Consider the following 19,173-nt stretch of genomic DNA (forward strand, 5'->3'; position numbering starts at 1 on the left):
GATCCTTTAATAGTCTTCTCAGCCACAATACTTAATAAGTTTCTGAAGTTTCAGCTACATACTCTTCCTCTGCACAAGATATGGAAATGATGGGTTGTTTCTTGGATTCCCATGTGATTAGATTGGTTCGTAGGTGAAAATAGCACCCTTAAGTGCTTTTGCGATAATGTAAACTCCCTACATAATCTCTGTCAGTATAGCCTGAAAGTGAGAAACCTTCACAGTGTGTAGAAAAATCCATAGTCAATTGTTAGTGAAACACATCTTATGATCTATTTTGCAACCTTCCAATGGGAAATATTAGTTGAATCCATAAAGCTGGAAAAAGAACTAGCAACAAACATGATGTCAACTCTAGTTGTAATGAGATACAAGAGAATACCAACTAGAATTTTATATAATGTGGAATCAACTGGTGGTCCTACATCTTGTTTGCTCAACTTAGTTCCTGGAGCAATTGGAGTATCAAATGGTTTGCAGTTGATCATTTTTAAAATTTGGAGGATGTTAGTGGCATAATTTTGTTTATGAACGAAAATTCCGTTAGAAGACTGTTGAATTTCAATGCCCAAGAAGTACTTCATGAACCCTAGGTCAGTCATATCGAACTTAGTTTGCATGGCAAATTTGAATTCTTCTAACATCATATGACCTATATAAAGAAGATCATCAACATAAATGAAAACAATGAGAATGTTACCTTCATGAGTTTCAGTATACAAAGTTGGATCATGGTTGCTTATGCAAAGTCCACTTTTAGAGGTAAGTGTCGATTCGATTGTACGAAGATCAGGGTGCTCGTGTTAAGCTGTACAAGACTTTATTTAAGTTGTACACCTTATTCTCTTGTACTGGAACTCAAAAACCAGGGTGTTGATCCAAATAAACTTCTTTTTGCAATATACCATTTAAGAAAGAATATGTTACATGAAGTTGAAAAGATTTCCATTTGTGTTGATTTTTTGTGGCCATAATAGTTTTGATTGTGTATAACCTTGCTATTGGAGTAAAGATTTCAACAAAGTCAACACAAAAATGTTGTGAGAACCCTTTGGCAACCAACCTTGCCTTATGTTTATGAATTTTTCCTCTTTCATTTAGTTAGGTATTGTACACCCACTTTACACCAATGTTGGTTTTCTCTCTTGGGAGATCAACCAATTCCCAAGTCTTATTTTTCTCTATGGAAGTGATTTCTTGATTCATTGCATCAACCCAATGTTTCTCTTTTACTACCTCTTCAAAATGGGCCGGTTAATAGGAAAAAGGAAAATAGATTTTGTTGATCAAAGTAATGCTCCCAATCATATACTTCTCTAATGGTTCTAGTTTTATGATTATTTTTTGAAGATGATGAATCATTGTTGGATTCACTGATAGAAGAGGTACCATTTTTAGAGTGGTACGACTCTTCCTGAACGTGAAATCTTGGCAATTGTGGTGGATGAACATGTTGATTTAAAGTTTCATCAATTTGATGAGACCATGGTTAATTTTCAAAAAATTTAACATCTCTGCTCAAAAAAAATTTCTTGGTGACTGGACTATAGATTTTATAGGCTTTTAGTTGTTCATTATAGCCTACAAAAACACATCTTTCACTTCTATCATCAAGCTTCTTTCATATCTTCTCAGTAACATGTGAAAATGCTGAAGAGCCAAAAATTTGAAAGTGAGAGATATTCAACTTCGTTCCATTCCAAGCTTCTTGAGGTATTGTATCTTTAATATTGGCTATTGGAAATATGTTGAGAACGTATAGTGTAGTAGAAACTACATCAGCCCAATAGTCACTGGACAACTTCTTTTCACAAATCATACATCTTTCCATATTCATGATTGACTGGTTTTTCCTTTCTACCACTCCATTATGTTGTGGAGTGTATTTGGTTGTGTTTAGCATGATGATGCCTTATTGTTGACAAAATCATTTGAAATCATTGGAACTTTACTCTCTGCATTTTTCTGACCTGAGTATTTTCAAAGGCTTTCCACTTTTCTTTTATGTCTTTTCTTTGAACTCTTTGAATCTTGAGAAAGTATCTTATTTATTTTTGAGAAAATAAACCCATATTTCCCTATTATAATCATTAATTAAGGTCAAAAAATAAATACTTCCACTAATAGACTGTGTTTACATTGGGCCACATATATCTGTATGGACTAGCTCTAAAGGCTATTTTTCTCTAGTGGAAGATGTGCGAAACCTATCTCTTTTGTGCTTTGATAGAATACAAATTTCACAATTGCAATGTTTTTCATTTACAACATGGAGACCAAAGACCATAAAATGTTTTTGTAGAAGAGTTAGACTCTTGAAGGGAATATGCCCATACCTCAAATTCCATAATTGTGACTCATCTATTCTTGACACATTGTGTGCAAAAACATTTGAGAGATTTCGACTTCTAAGAGTCAAGGGAAACATTCTATTCTTGTTTTTTTTCAACCTTTGATACCAGGCTTCTATTGTGGTGTTTTTCATAGATATAACATGTGGTCGTTTGAAACATGGCATCATAACCATGTTCCATCAATAGACCCACACTAACGAGGTTATGCTTTAGATGTGGAACATATTAAACTTCAAGCATATGTTTCTGCTAATTTTGTTTAGTGAGGACAAGAATAATACCTTTCCCTTCATATTTTATACATGAACAATCTCCAAGAGTATTTTCAGATATTATGGAAGCGTAAATCCAAGAAAGTAGATTTTTGTCACCTGTCATATGGTTGCTAAAACCATTGTCCAATAACCAAAGGTCCTTGCTGTGACTATCTTCAGAAAAATGACAAGAAAGAAACATGCTTTGAGGGGATTCTCCTTCATTGTTGGAGATATGGACACTACCTCTTTGTTGATATGACTGTTTGTTTCTACATTCATGTTCATAATGCCAAAATTTCTTGCAATAATAATATTGGACATTAGATTCTCTCCATTTTCTACTTCTCTATGTTTGTTATTGTGAAGGCATTGAATATTATGCTACATGATGATGTTCTGATTTTCTTTTTTCTATAGATCTATCTTTGTCTCTTCCTCAATTGCTACTACCTCTATATCCTCTTCCTCCGCATCTTCCAAGAGATACTTGTGCTTTAAAATCTTTCTCCAAGGAGTCTTCTCCCAAGTTAAATCGTGTCTGATGTGACAAAAGTGATCGAGTTAACTGTTATAGTGAGAGATTTGTAAGATCCTTGGATTCCAGAATGGTTGTACAACCATGTTATATTTCTTTGGAAAGCTTCAAAGGACTTTTTCACTGATATTCTGATCTAAAATTGTTTCACCAATAAGTTTGATCTGATTGAAAATGCCCATGACTCTAGTCATGAACTAATCAACGTTCCCTGTGTTAGTCATCTTTAGGGTTTCGAACTCAACTCACAATGTCTACAATTTAACAATATGTGTTCCATCATTATTTGTGATACGCAACTTTCAAAATATCACAGGCTTGTTTTTTTGTTGATGAGTTGGTTATCTTATCGAAGATAGAGTCATCAACTGAATTATGTATCCCACATTTTCCTTTGTGTGTTTTATTTCTTAGTTCAATAGTTGCATTCCTCTGGTTATTGATCATGGATGCACATGTTTCTTGGGATGGCTCTACATAGATGTTTTGAAGTGTATCCCAACACTCTTAGGCTTACAAAAATGTCTTTATCTATAAAGACCAAAAATCATAGTCTTTTCCAAGCAAAATAGGTGTTTGTGATAAATAGATGGAAAAAGCCAATTTCTTTTAAAATGTGAGCGCACACCTTTTAAGTCAATAACCTTTTGACAAGGCTCCTTAAATAAAACCCTTCTGATTTTTTTAAACATCTTTCGGAATTCAAGCAACACCTCCTTTTTGTAAATCCCTTCTCTTCCATAGAACATAATAGAGGCTCCTTTTCAAAAAAATCACCATTTTCCTTAAAAATGCCCTTGTTTTAAATAAGGTCACTCTCAAAAAAAAATTAAAATAATAAAACTTTTTACGAGTCTCTTTGTTTAATATAATGAAATGAACCCACTTAAAGTTTTGGAACGTATCCAAATATTTTGTTTGAAATAAAAAAAATAGAATGAACCTTTTTATATAAAGTGTGCCTTGTTTTTTTTAACGAAAAAAACATGGAAGTTGACCTGTTGTTGTCCACCAACACGTCGTTTTTGTTTTTGAGTGTCATTTCACTCCACACGAGCAAACAAGACTTCAAACGAGCTTTGAAAAGAAGTTAAGGCGTGTTAGTTGGAAGGGATTCGACTTGTCGTTTCACCTTGTGACAAAGAGGCTTGGGATGTGAGTGAAAATTTTCAAAATTTGTAAGTTTGCCTATTTCATCGCATGCCTTTCTCTGCAAGGTCACAATGATCCTGAAAATCTCTTTGAGAGATGGTCACTCGGTTTACCTTTAAAAAAAAAAATCTTGTAGCATGGATACTCTTGCGCTTTGGTTCCCACTTCGCTTTGGGCCTCGAGTTCCTCTCGTTCTAGACTAGTTTTCTTTGTTCATAGAAAATTTAATGTTGCTCTCTTTACATTTTTATGCAATTTCGCATTTTGATATCATAACAAAGAATGTAGAGGTGTAAATACATAGAGAATGAACTCAAAAAAGTTAGTGAGGGAATTGCTTTTCTCATCATTCAAACTTAATTAAATAAACTATATAAAAGAAAAAGGAAATAAATAACAATAAATCACTAAAGAAAGTTCCAACTAAATTCAAACTCAAGTGAATCAAAACTAATTATAACACCTAAGAAATAGTGAAATTAATTCTCTCAACAAACTCTGGTCCAAACCGATCAGATCCACCAGAGCAAGAACCTTCTTTTTGTCTCTTAATTTGCAGAAGATTTTCCAGCATCCTTGAGGGCTGAATCGATTTTACGATTGGTTTAAATTTATGAAGATTCATTAGTTATACTAGGTTGGAGTTTGTTGTTTATATGAGTGAATATGGTAGGTTAAATTCAAATTCATTGGTGGGTCGACTTCGTAAAGGATAATCACTCATATTGGCTTGTGGCTTGCCATCATTTCTCCTCCGTATCAATCTCATCAATAGGGCAAGTTCATCAAATTTCTAGACCAAACTAGGCAACGATCGATGTGTCTTATTCTTAGGCAACTTCTCTCGGAGAATTTCTCTTGAAGCATATGGATGAGTTGCTAAAGCAAGATTGTAGTATCAATCGTAAGTTTATTTTCCCTTGGAGCACCCTTGAGCGAGTTTCAGGTTTAATATTGCAGATCTGTCTCCGAAGGTCAATAAAGATCAGTTTTCCCTCAGACATCCAATCTTATTATTGTTATGAAATGTTTGACGAAATCCCTATTATTTATCCAATCTTTTTATTCTTTTGACAAAATCTCTATTATTCGAAGTGTTTGCTCAAGGTATTCTTTTAAGTGTTTTGACAAAAAGTTCTGCATTAGATCTGTGTGTAGAAAGTTGAAAAAAGAAAACTTAAAATTTTGTGAAAAAAATTAATTTGGTATATTATAATTTTGTATTAAAAAAAAGATTTTCAGTTAGCGCGGATTTTTCGCTCGGGGTAGCGCCAAGGGGATTTGTGAATAGCGTGAACTTCGTTTGGCGGTCTGCAAACGATGCAGATCGGCCGAGTTGTAGATCCGTCCAGGAGAGAGATCGGGAAAGCGCCAGAGGAGATCTGCGGGAAACCTCGACTTCGTTTGGCGATCGGCAGGGAAAGCAGGATCGGCGAAGTGGTAGATCAATCCGGAGAGGTGGATCGGATCAATAGTGATCAGATCATTGTTTCAGCTGTGTTGGAAACGCCGAATTTGCTCATTGGAGCGGGAGTGCCAGACACTGCAGATCGGTGGCAGAGGTGACAGATCGATCTGACAGGTATTGTTTTTGTTGTTAAGTAGATTCACAATGAGTAATACGATGGAATCTTACCTTAACGAGTCTGGTAAACTCAACGGGTTTAACTTCATGAATTGGAAGTTTAAGATCCAGACCCTGCTCGAAGGTGCGAACGCTTGGACTATAGTGACAGGCGATGAGCAGAAGCCGACTGCGAGCACGTAGAAGGAAGACTGGGAAAAACGAGAAAACAAGGCCAAAGTCCTATTGAAGATGTCTGTGAAAGACAATGTCATTGCACACATCAGAGACTGTAAAACGTCCGCAGAGATTTGGACGAAAATCAAGAATCTGTATGAGACCCAGAATACAAACAGAGTTTTGGCTCTGAAAAGCAAGCTATTTTCAATGAGGATGGATGAAAGGGAGTCTGCTACTGCATTTGTCGCGCGAATTAAGGATGTTAAAGACGGATTGGTGGCCATTGGAGTGGCAGTGGCTGATGAAGATCTTGTTGCAATTACAATGAATGGGATGCGTGATGATTTCCAAACCTTCATCACTGGAGTCTCGGCAAGGGAGAAAACACCCACGTTTGATGATCTCACTGCGATCTTGCAGCAAGAGGAAGAGCGACAACAGAATCTAAATCTGAACCCCCAAAGTGACGATCTTGCGTTGGTGGCAAAACGATGACTATCTAAAGGGAAGCAGTCACAGCAGCAATCAGTCCAGAAAGGAGGAACAACACACAAACATCACTGTCATAAAGGTATGCTTGCAAATCACTCTGAAAAGAAATGCTTTTATTGTGGAAAGAAGGGTCATATACAGAGAGATTGTTATTATAAGAAGCAGGCTGATGAGGCAAGGAGGAGACAGGCAAATCCAAAACACAGAGGATATTTTGTTGAAGAAGAAGACTTCAGTCATGAATTTCGACTGTTCACAGTCGACTGTGCCCTTTCTGCATCAAATGAAGATGACATCTGGTATGTCGATTCCGGAGCATCCTCTCACATGACAGGTAGTAAAGAATTTTTCGACAGTCTTGAAGAAATTATAAATGGATCAAAAACATATCTAGGGGATGATAATGGATATCAGATTAAAGGTCATGGGGTGATTTCAGTTAAGTTACCAAATGGAAAAATTAGTCACCTTTCAAATGTTTTATATGTACCTGGAATAAAGAAAAACCTGATATCTGTATCCATGATGGCTGACCAAGATATGAATGTTGAATTCTTCAAGACTCACTGTGTGATAAAGGATTGCAAGAATGAAATTGTTGCAACAGGCATGCGAGTTGGAAGCCTATACAAATTGGATGCAAAAAGTATATCAAAGCAAGCCATGGTTGCAGGAGAGTCGACAGCTGAACAACTCTGGCATCAGAGGTTTGGTCATCTGAATCTGCAGGATCTCATGTTGTTACAAAAGAAAGGTATGGTCGAAGGTCTCCCCATCTTTCGTAACATTCAGTTAAACTATGAGGGTTGTGCCTTAGGAAAGATGCATAGAGAACAGTTCCCTGTGCATGATAGGAGGAGGCAAACAGAAATCTTAGAGCTAGTGCACACTGATGTATGTGGTCCCATGCAGACAAGGTCGCTAGGGGGAGCATACTATTTTTTGTTGTTTACTGATGACTGCACTAGGTATTCATGGGTTTATTTTTTAAACAAGAAAAGTCAGACGTTCCAATGTTTTATAGATTTCAAAACCCTGGTGGAAAAATAGTTTGGAAAAAGTATTAAAATTCTCCGATCTGACCAAGGAGGAGAATACAAATCAAAGGATTTAATGAAATACTGCAAATCTCATGGGATTGTTCAGCAGTATACAGTGCCGCACACACCACAGTAAAACGGAGTTGCAGAGCGTAAAAACAGAACCTTTGTAGAGTGCACAAGGAGCATGCTGCAAGGTAAGGGTCTATCTAATACTTTTTGGGCAGAAGCGATAAATACTGCTGTATATTTGAAAAATAAAAGTCCTACTAGGTTTCTTGGCTTCAAAACTCCTTTTGAAGCCTTATATGGATTTAAACCAGCAGTAAACCACTTAAGAGTCTTTGGGTCAAAGGCATTTGCACATGTACCCAAAGCTGATAGAAAGAAACTAGACCCTAAGGCAGTCAAATGCATCTTTGTTGGTTATGGCACAGAGTTTAAAGCATACAAACTGTTCAATCCTGAGTCTCGTAAGACATTTGCAAGTAGAGATGTAGTCTTTCATGAACAGTTACAGGAAAGGAAAGCTAATGTTGGAGATGATTGGCACATTCCATTGCTGTTGGAGGAAAGCACCGAGGATGAAAGGGAGCAGGAACAGGAGCAGAAAGAAGAGATTGAAGAAGAACAGCAAGAAGGTGAAAGAGCAGGCCCAGTTATTGCAGAAGAAAACAAATTTGAGGTAAGTCCCCTACCAAGAAGGTCAGGTACGAAGACTCAATTACCATTGAAGTTGAGAAACTATGCGTTGATGTCAAAGTTTTTGAACATTATAGAGCCCTCTAATTATAAAGAAGCTAGTCAATTTGAGGAATGGAGAGCTGCAATGAATGAGGAGATGGAATCAATTCTTAGAAATAATACTTGGGAATTAGTAGAGCTGCCTAAAAATAAAACACCTATAGGAAGCAAGTGGTTGTTTAAACCAAAAATGAATGCAGACGGAAGTATAGATAAGTTAAAAGCTAGGTTGGTTGCAAAAGGATATTCACAGAAGGAAGGTATAGATTTTGATGATACTTTTGCACCTGTAGCAAAGCTAAATACAATTAGAATGCTTATTGCTTTAGCTACTAAATGTAATTGGGAATTACACCAGCTTGATGTTAAATCTGTATTTTTAAATGGTGATTTAAAAGAAGAAATTTACTTAGTACAGCCAGAAGGATATGTAAAGCAGGGGCAGGAACATCTTGTTTGCAGATTGAAAAAGGCTTTATATGGTTTAAAGCAAGCACCCAGGTCTTGGTACGAAAATGTTGATTCTTTCTTTATAGAGTATGGTTTCCATAGAAGCTTAAATGACCCAAATTTGTATACCAAGTACAATAATGAGGGGCAGATTATTTTGATTTCCCTATATGTGGATGATATGATTCTAATAGGAAATGCAGATGACTTAATCAAAGGAATCAAAAGGCTCATGGCACAAGTCTTTGAAATGAAAAATCTCGGAAGCCTTAACTATTGTCTGGGATTAGAAGTATTCAGAGATACTGGGCAAACTTTTCTTACCCAAGGGAAGTATGCTAAAAATCTGTTGGAAAAGTTTGGGATGGATCGGTGTAGATCAGCAACGACACCTTTGCAGCAAAATATGAAATTGAGCAGTGACGATGGCACTAAGGAGGTTGATGCCACAATGTACAGACAGCTGGTTGGCAGCCTGATATATCTTACAACAACCAGACCCGACTTGGCATACTCAGTTAGTGTATTAAGCCAATTCATGTCAAAACCGCGTGAAAGTCACTGGACAGCAGCAAAAAGCGTGTTGAGGTATCTTTGTGGTACTGTTCATTTTGGTATTTTATACACTAATGTATCTGATGTTACTCTAGCAGGTTTTTCAGACTCAGACTGGGCAGGTAACCTGGATGATCGGAGGTCCATCACACGTTATGCATTTAACATAGGTTCCGGGGTAATTGCATGGAGCAGCAAGAAACAAAGTACTGTAGCTTTGTCGTCATGTGAAGCTGAATATCAAGCATTGTGTGCAGCAACATGTGAAGCAATCTAGTTGAGGAGACTTCTTAACGATTCAGGAAAAGAACAGAAGCAACCCACTTCTATCAAAAGCGACAACTAGAGCGCTATCAAATTAGCATACAATCCAGTGTTTCATAAAAACACCAAACACATAGACACCCAATTTCACTTTGTTAGAGAAAAAAATACAGTGAAAAGAAATTGGTGTCGAATATTGTAAAACTTGTGACAATGTGGCTGATATTTTTACAAAGCCTCTTGCACGAGTGAAATTTGAATTGTTTAGAAAGATGCTAGGAGTCCAGGAGAACCCTTTCTCCATTAAGGGGGGGAGTTGAGAATAATTAATATTATTTTGATATTAATGGAGAAAATAGTTACGTTGTTGTAACTTTCTCCCTAGTTTAGGATTAGTTCCTATAGTTATGGGGTTTGGGTGCAACTTCCTATTTCCTAGTATTGTATTTAATGATGTAATCTTTGATTTGATTAATCAATAGAGTGGATGAGAGTGATCTCTCAAGTTTGATGAGTGTAGTCTCCAGGTGCAGGCCACACCTGAGAGCTACAACTCTTTCTTTTCAATTCTGTTCACATTTTATCTTGATATCTTTTGTCATTTGCTTAAATAGGTAGGAAGCCTCTCAAATCGGCGAGGAATTTTTCTCCTCCAAACTGCAAATTTCCTTGTTCAAGGTAACATTTTTCTAAATAGCACCAATCCTCAACTTCCTTCCTTGAATCATTAGGAAGCTCTTCCTTCGTCTGAAATTTTTTGGGAGTTATGGAAAATATCCGAACAAATCCTCAACTTCCTTCCTTGAATCATTAGGAAGCTCTGTTTTCGTCTGAAATTATTTGGGAGTTACGGAAAATTTCTGAACAAATCCTCAACTTCCTGCTTTGAATCTGCCTTCGTCTGAAATTTTTTGGGAGTTATGGAAAATATCCGATTTGTGTCCCAAACTATCAACCTTACTAATTTCCTCAACTATAATAGTATTAAGAAAATAAGAATAACTAATTCTTAAGTGTTGCAATTTGAGTTTACAATATAAAAACAATATACTACAAATGAACCCAGTCAACACAATCAGAATCGTCGTAGTGTACAGAGACAAGAAGAATTCAAAAATAAACGGCTACACATACTTTGAAACTTACGATCTAATGTTGGTATTTCCTCTCGACCTACCCTTGTTCCACTATATTTAATAAGAATTGTTGTAGTGTATTGACACAGGACAGCCACACATACTTTGAAATTCATGACCTAATGATTGGTATTTCGGCTGTACTTACCCTTCTTCCACTAAATTTAGAGAAGACAGGGAAGGAATCTAACTTTGTCCATATATGTGCCACTAAAACACCAGGCCAACCATATTGCCCACGATGTTTTGCAATCACGTCCAACTGAAATGTTTAGCTGAGTTCATGCGATCATACAGAAAATCGTGCACAATGATGACGAAAGGTGCTGCTTCAATTGCATAAATGTATATTTCGAACTATATTACTGTGATGGCCGCCATATGGAAGTTTTGGTGACACCTTGCTTGAGATAAACGACTGCAAGTACGTTGATACATCTTCGTTCACTCACTTTCGTATAGATGAGGCTTCAAACCTTATTCGATAACATGTTCATGGCCTCCATCAATGTTATAAACGGTATCACTGGAGACAATTACTCGAGAATTAAGAATGAGATCCATCCCCTACAAAATGAAGAAAGAGTTTCTCCAGAAACAATTTTTAATCTGGTATTATTTCTATTATCAATGGCAACAATTATATTTCACACTTTTTTTATATTGCAACAAATTTTGTTGCGAAACCCATTCTAATTTGTTGTTGCATTTATGTATTTAAGCATTTTCTCATTTAAATAAATGCTTATAAATGCCCAAGTTTCTCATGTAACCCTAAACAAACACATACTGGCCATTGGAGCAAAGAAAATATGTTTGGTTGAAATATTGTAAATTTTCTGGAAGATGATAACTGTTTTATGCAAAGTTTGAATTTGAATGTAGTGACAAAATATTTTTAATAATAATAAGAGATAAAGAGTTGATATTTATCTAAGATCGTGATCCCATTAGTTATATATTTAATAATTTTCGATTTAATTTTAAAAAAATGTATATCATAATAAGTTTCCATTGACTTTCCATTTAGCTAAAATATTTCAGTCAAGAACATAGATAACCCACTCAACTTGTCATGCCCCTACACCTGCGGTAGTCTTCCAACCACTTATAGCGAGGTGTGGCACCACTGAACACTTTCTTTTCACCAATACTAATGTTCATGGACTACGCCTAATTCACTTTTCCTTACTTAGTTTGTGTTTCGCAACCAAGTAATATTGTGTTAGCATTTATACTAATGAACACCCATACTCATTCATTATCATCAGCAATTATAAAAGAGAACAACAATTGCACAGTATAAAGGGAGGGGCAACTCCTTGAACAATGAGTCTGCCCAATAATATATTAAGAATATCAGTTTACAATACACAAGTATGTCTTGGCAAGACCAAGTCTCATACTTAGCCAATTTTACATCAATACAACTTTCATGCACACCTTGCACGATGGGCGGGTGCTCACCCGAGCCACCAAGACACCCTCGCCAAGTCCCGGCATAATATCACAATCGCACATCCAACCCGTGCACGTCTTGCCCAACGACTCACTTCTCACCACGAGCGATTCCAACAAGTGCGTATCACTAAGGAGTGCACATGAGCTATGCGCTCAGCTCCTTCTAAAACTGCGCACTTCTTATCTCTCTAAGAGCGAAGATAGATGTTGAATGATTCGTTGATTTTCGAATGAGTTTCGAGCTCCATCGCCATACAATATATATGCGTCTTCGTGCGTGGGTGGGCTGCCCAGCCGACCGCCCACACACCCCACACACACACCTGTTTGGTGTTCTTTAAGTCGGCCTCACTCGCCTGTCGCAAGTCGGCCAACTCCCATCGCAAACGCACTCCCGTGTGGGTATAAGTCCATCGCACAACCTTATTTCGTCGCACCTTTCATCGCAATGCTTGTCGCACCTCCGTCGCATATCGCAGCTCGTCTATGTGTGCGCGCCCACCCGTGCACTTGCGTGCTCGTCCATTCACCGTGCGCCCGCCCATGCACCAAGAGCCCGCCTGTCCAACCGCGCGCCCTCCCGCTTGTGCGCCCGCACGCCTCCATGCCCGCACTCTCGCCCGTCGTGCGGCCCGGCTCGCCCGCGCCCAACCGCGCCCGCTTGCCCAACCGCGCCCGGCTAAACTCGAGGACCTTACATCCTCCTCCACCTGAAATCGTTGTCGTCCTCGACAACACACCATCTCGGTAGCCATCCACCAAGATCATCAATATCCATGATGTCAACTCCTCCACATAAGGCAAACATCCCTGCAACATATGTAGAACTCCATCTCCATCATGTCTCACCTCAGCAACCAACTGTCACCAAGATAACCATACCAAGGCATACACCTCAATGGTATGTCATACATCAGATATCATCTCGATCCATGATCATCGACCCCTCTGTCACAATCTCCACTGCAACATCCTGTGTTGACCCCACCATGTGTCACCATGTGAACCTCTGTCATGATACCCCAACACAATTGTAACACATCTCTACACACTTCGCGACCCCATGTCTGAACTAGTTGGGTAGCTAATCCAACTGTCACGCTCAAACCATGAGAGTAAACATCCTCATGCCATCATCAGTTGTTCCTCAAAACATCTTGCCACATCCTCAACTCGATCAAGAATCTATCTCCATAAGTGTAATCCATGTTCAGGTCCATGGAAACTCCATCCATCTCATCTGCAACATGTCACGATGCTTGATGCCAAGCCATTCCTGCACCATCAATCATACCTGCTCAACATGTTTAGGGACTCACTGCCATGAGCAACTAACAATGAGCCCCATCTTCTTGTCCATCTAAGAAGATGTAGAGGGAGTAGAGCCTGAAGGCTTTCCCTCACTAATCAATTCAATCCATCTATCAGGATCCTCAATCTCCATCCTTTGTAGATAAGCAACCTGGTCTTCCTTCTCGACATCCGACCTCACATGCACCTCTTCATCATCATCATCATCCTCAACCAACTCTAGCCTTCTTGAAGTCCAAGGTGCTATCTGAAAGTGACCTGATGACCAATGACTGCTCGGTAAGTTTTGCTTCAATAGTAGACAATCGCTTACTCATGTCTCCCATTCTCTTCTCATCCTCCATTTGCATCACTCCCAATTTACAATCAGGCCTTGTCACTCCAGTAGTTGGCACACCAATGGGTACATCTTCCCTTCCATCATAATGTAGAGCTTCTTCAAATGTGGAACAATCATAGCATCAAATTGTTTCATGAATTCCATCCCCAATACAGCCTCATAGTCATCAATCCGCACTATAGTGAAGTCAACCTTCCCTGTCCATTTACCAAGTGTAGTGTCCACCTTCTCAGCTATACCAAGAATTTCAATAGGAGGAGAATTCACTGTCTTCATTTGTGCCTTTGCCAGTACAAATTTCAGCCCAATTCTTCTCGCAGTATCTTCACCCATGAAGTTGTGAGAAGCCCCACTATCCACCATAGTGAGTACATCAGCACCTCCAACCTTCATTCGAACATACTCCAATCTGTTCCTCTCAGGATCCCTCCTAGAGACCACCTCCGTAGTAGCAGAATCACCAAGTATCTGCATCATCCCCACAGAAGCACCTTCATTCTTCGCATCAGATTGTGCAATAGCAACCACCTTTGGTCTAGAAGGACAATTCTTCACCGTGTGTGGTCCAGCACATATCCAACACTTCAAGGCTTTCTTCGTCTTCGAACTATCATCCGATTTCGAAGCATCATCCTTCTTCTTATCCTTCAGCTTATCGGACTTCTTCTTCTTATCATCAGAAGTCTCATCATAATGCTCCCCAACCTATCAACATCAGCAAAAGCTTCCTCAAGTGTCCTAATCTTCTGCCTTTTCACTTCATTGTGTGCCCAAGGCTTCAACCCAATAATGAAGTTGAACACCTTGTCCCTCTCCGCCATGTCAGGAAGTTCCAGAGCTACACTTGCAAACTCCCGCTGATATTCTTGTAGGCTCTTGGTCTGCTTTATGTACTTAATCTTCGTCCTTGCTTCCCATGTCTCATCCTGAGGACTGAAATGGGTCTGCAAAGTCTTCTTATGTCATCCCACGAAGTAATGTCATTAGCACTACCATTGGCAATCTGGTCCATCCTCCTTCACCACCACATCTTAGCATCCTTTGTTAAGAACTGAGCGGCTACCTTGACCTTTGTCTCATCATCAGATAGACCCAACCATTCCAAGTATTGCTCCATGTCCCATAGAAAGTTGCCAAGAGTCTTTGCATTCCTTGTGCCATCATAAGATTCTGGTTCCTTGACTTTCACATGAGGCACTCCTCCACCTGAGTTATGCCTCACGACCTTCTTCAACACCATGATCTTATCCTTGGCTTCATCAAGAGTTTTATTCAAGTTCACGATCTCTGCAAGACCTTGATCCCTTGCTTGTTCAACCTCCTTGACCCTTATTTCAAGTTGTGTACACATAAGATCAGTGTACTCATGCTGTGCTCGGAGTTCATCAAACTCTTCCTTCATCTTCGAGTTGGCCTCTTCTTCCCTAGCGAACAAGTCCATATTCTTATCCCAGGAAGTTTCCATAACCTCCATCCTCAACAGCATATTTTCCATAAGTGCCAAAGTAGCATCTTGTCCATGACTAGATCCAGCCTGAGATTCAGCCGCCATCTCCAACAATGTCTTATTCTTTTGCAATCTAGTTTCGACCATCCAATAGCTTCACCAAGTCACCTGCAACCTAAACCAACCCTTGTTCCACTTGTGTGAAACGGCTTCCTTCACCTACAAGTACCCTTTCCACTATCACGAGCAACCCTTCTCACTGACTTCCTGCAAGACTCCTCCAAGTCTTCAGACTAGCTCTGATACCACCTTCACTTCGGTGAAGGTGTCTAGCAGCTTCCACCTTTGATACCTTGAATCAGCTGCTCTAATACCACCTGTCACGCCCCTACACCTGTGGTAGTCTTCCAACTGCTTATAGCGAGGTGCGGCACCACCGAACACTTTCTTTTCACGAGTACTAATGTTCATGGACTACGCCTAATTCACTTTTCCTTACTTAGTTTCTGTTTCACAACCAAGTAATATTATGTTAGCCTTTATACTAATGAACACCCATACTCATTCATTATCATCAACAATTATAAAAGAGAACAACCATTTCACAGTATAAAGGGAGGGCCAACTCCCTGAACAATGAGTCTACCTAATAATATATTAAGAATATCAGTTTATAATACACAAGTATGTCTTGGCAAGACCAAGTCTCATACTTAGCTAATTTTACATTAATACAACTTTCGTGCACACCTTGCACGACAGGCGGGTGCTCACCCGAGCCACCAAGACACCCTCACCCAATCCCGACACAATATCACAACTGCACATCCAACCCAGGCACGTCTTGCCCAACGCCTTCAGCTCTCACCATGAGCGATTCCAACAAATGCGTATCACCAAGGAGTGCACATGAGCTATGCACTCAACTCCTTCTAAAACTGTGCACTTCTTATCTCTCCAAGAGCGAAGATAGATGTTGAATGATTCGTTGATTTTCGAATGAGTTTTGAGCTCCATCGCCATACAATATATATGCGTCTTCGTGCATGGGTGGGCTGCCCAACCGACCTCCCACACATGCCACACACACACCCATTCGGCATTCTTTAAGTCAGCCTCACCTGCCTGTCGCAAGTCGGCCAACTCCCATCGCAAACGCACTCCCGTGTCGGTATAAGTCCATCGCACAACCTTCTTTCGTCACACCTTTCGTCGCAATGCTTGTCGCACCTCCATCGCATATCGCAACTCGTCCGTGTGTGCGCGCCCGCCCGTGCACCCGCGCGCCCGCCCGTTCACCGTGCGCCCGCCCGTGCACCAAGCGCCCGCCTGTCCAACTGCGCGCCGGCCTGCTTTGGTGCCCACGTGCCCGCGCTCTCGCCGGTCGTGCGGCTCGGCTCGCCCGCGCCCACTCGCCCAACCGCGCCCAACTAAACTCGAGGACCTTACATCAACCCATGCAATAAACAACTGTGATGGTGTTGCGTACTAGCAAAAGCCTTCATTGTTACAAAGCTTGTCACTATTCCCAGAGTTTTTAAAACTGGGGACCAAAACTATTATATCACACACATGTCAAAGATACATGAAACTCTCCTATAATTAGTTGTTACTTATAATTTTAATTCATCCATATGCTGATAGCATTAACCTTGCAGGTTTAAACTTTAGGCTTCGCTTCCAAGAATAGATACTCGTCTTTTGGTATTTCAGTACACGAACCAAATTGATACCAAAGGATTCATCCCTGAAAGTCAACGTATTTTACGTTGGTAAATTTATTTTTATTATTATGATTCCAATATTTCTTATGGTTTATTATTTGTATCAGTTGTTTCCCATACTTTAATAGTTATTTTCATTGCTTTGTGAACTTATTTGAATATGACAACTTTCTACCTAAGAAACCTCTAACCACGAAGAGGTGGACTTGGAGCTTCCAGTATAAAAACAAGGAAAGCCTCATTATATCGAGGCTAATGTCTTCGTCAATGGCATTGGTTCTATCGAATGTTATAAAACTTAGAATCCGTTGAGAGTCGACTCTCACCCTGATTGGGTATTGTCGTCATTTCAGTTGAGTTGAGTTGAGTTGAATTCAATGACTCTGTTTTTTAAAAAATATATTAAATATTTATTTATTTATAAAAGAACATAATTTTAAAGATTTTCATTTATGTTTTCAAACACAAAGCATTAGAATATAGAGAAGACAACATATGATTAAAGTAGTCTTCTGAATATATTCATTTTATCAAAATGACACCCAGTGCACTCTCCAATACATGTAATATATAGAGATTAGAACAAAAGCACATAACTATGAAGCTCTAAATGACCTTTACAACAAAACATGAATGGTCACTATTCACTACGGGCTACTGTAAGAGAAGCCAAAATCATCTAGCTCCGATTCTGAATTAGAGTCAGTTGGGGAACCCATGGCTCCCCCTCATCACGATTTCCATCTGCAACTATAGAAGTAGTAGGATTAGCATGTGCAATAGTTGCACATTGAGATAGACGAGCTATCTGCTTGTGTCGTGACTGAGTATAGAAAGTTCCTACAACTTGAGGACTTAGGGCTGCGCCTTGTACTAGTGGATCCACATTTAACTGAACAATATGTTGAACTAATCCCTTCATCTGTAAATCCAAATCAAGACCAATATCCTCATCAGAGTCAAACTCTACTAGATAACTCTCCACTACCCAATTTATGTTCGATCAATATCTTCCAACACAATGGGATCTATATCAGGTTTTTTGTTCAACAATTGATTGTATATTAGTCAGAGGTTATATTGGACATACACTAGATCATTTAACCGTTTTTGTTCCAAACGGTTTCTCTTCTTCGTGTGAATCCTCTCAAAGACAGACCAATTGCGCTCACACCTGGAAGCACTGCAAATTTGACTCAAAATATAGATTGTGCTGCAAAAAACATAGTTGTGTAATGACTTAGTTCAACAAATTATATCGAAATTTCAAATTATAAACAATTTAACAAAATAAGGATTTGAAAATTGAACATGTTTGTTTACCTCGCTCATCTGCTTCCCTTGCAATCCTTGCTAGGTTCTTGCCAAAGGTACCTGTGGCTCTGCTAAAACAAGTGATCTATCGGTGTATCTCTAGCTGGCCACTCTCCTTAGGAACCATGAGCTCAAGGCATTCAATCAATCCATCTTTAACCTCCTCAGTGAAATATTCTACCTCTAGAGCTCTATAATGATACCTCGGGTTCAGAAAAAACCAAGTTGCATGTATAGGACAATGGAGTTGATTATCCCATATTTGATAAATGATTTCCCAAATTGGCCCATACTTAGCCACTCTATCCTTGTATGTTGCATCTATTTTCTCCTTTTCTTAATCCATAGCCTCATAAATGAAGCCCATAACTAATCTTTCCCCATCCACCAACCACAACACCTTAACCAATGGCTCAACAACCTTCACAATCTCTATTGCCTTTTTCCAAAATATTTCTTCATTAAGTTTCTTTCTCACATCTTTTCCATCTTGTTTGCGAGCCCATTGGCATTCATTCCATTCATCACTAGAAAACACCCTTTGCAAGTTTCTATGTTAGGAAAGAATATGTTGCAATGTCAAGAAATGAGTTGCAAATCTAGTGATGGTAGGCCTAACAATACCTTTACACCCTATGTGTTTCCTCATCAAGTTCAAGATCCATGAGTGATTGTAGATATTTTTTTTTATGCTTTTGGCATGCTCTACATTGTTCTTGATCCAATCTATTTTACCAATATCCTCAAATATGAGGTTTGTGCAATGTGCCACACATGGGGTCCAAAATATGGTTTTGTGCTTTTCCTCTAACATTTTACCAACAAAAACATAGTTAGAGGCATTATCTATGAA

Source organism: Pinus tabuliformis, chromosome 4_2 (genome assembly GCF_031772625.1).
Source record: "Pinus tabuliformis cultivar Carrire ecotype Pingquan chromosome 4_2, CPIR1, whole genome shotgun sequence".
In the NCBI taxonomy this organism is placed as follows: Eukaryota; Viridiplantae; Streptophyta; class Pinopsida; order Pinales; family Pinaceae; genus Pinus; species Pinus tabuliformis.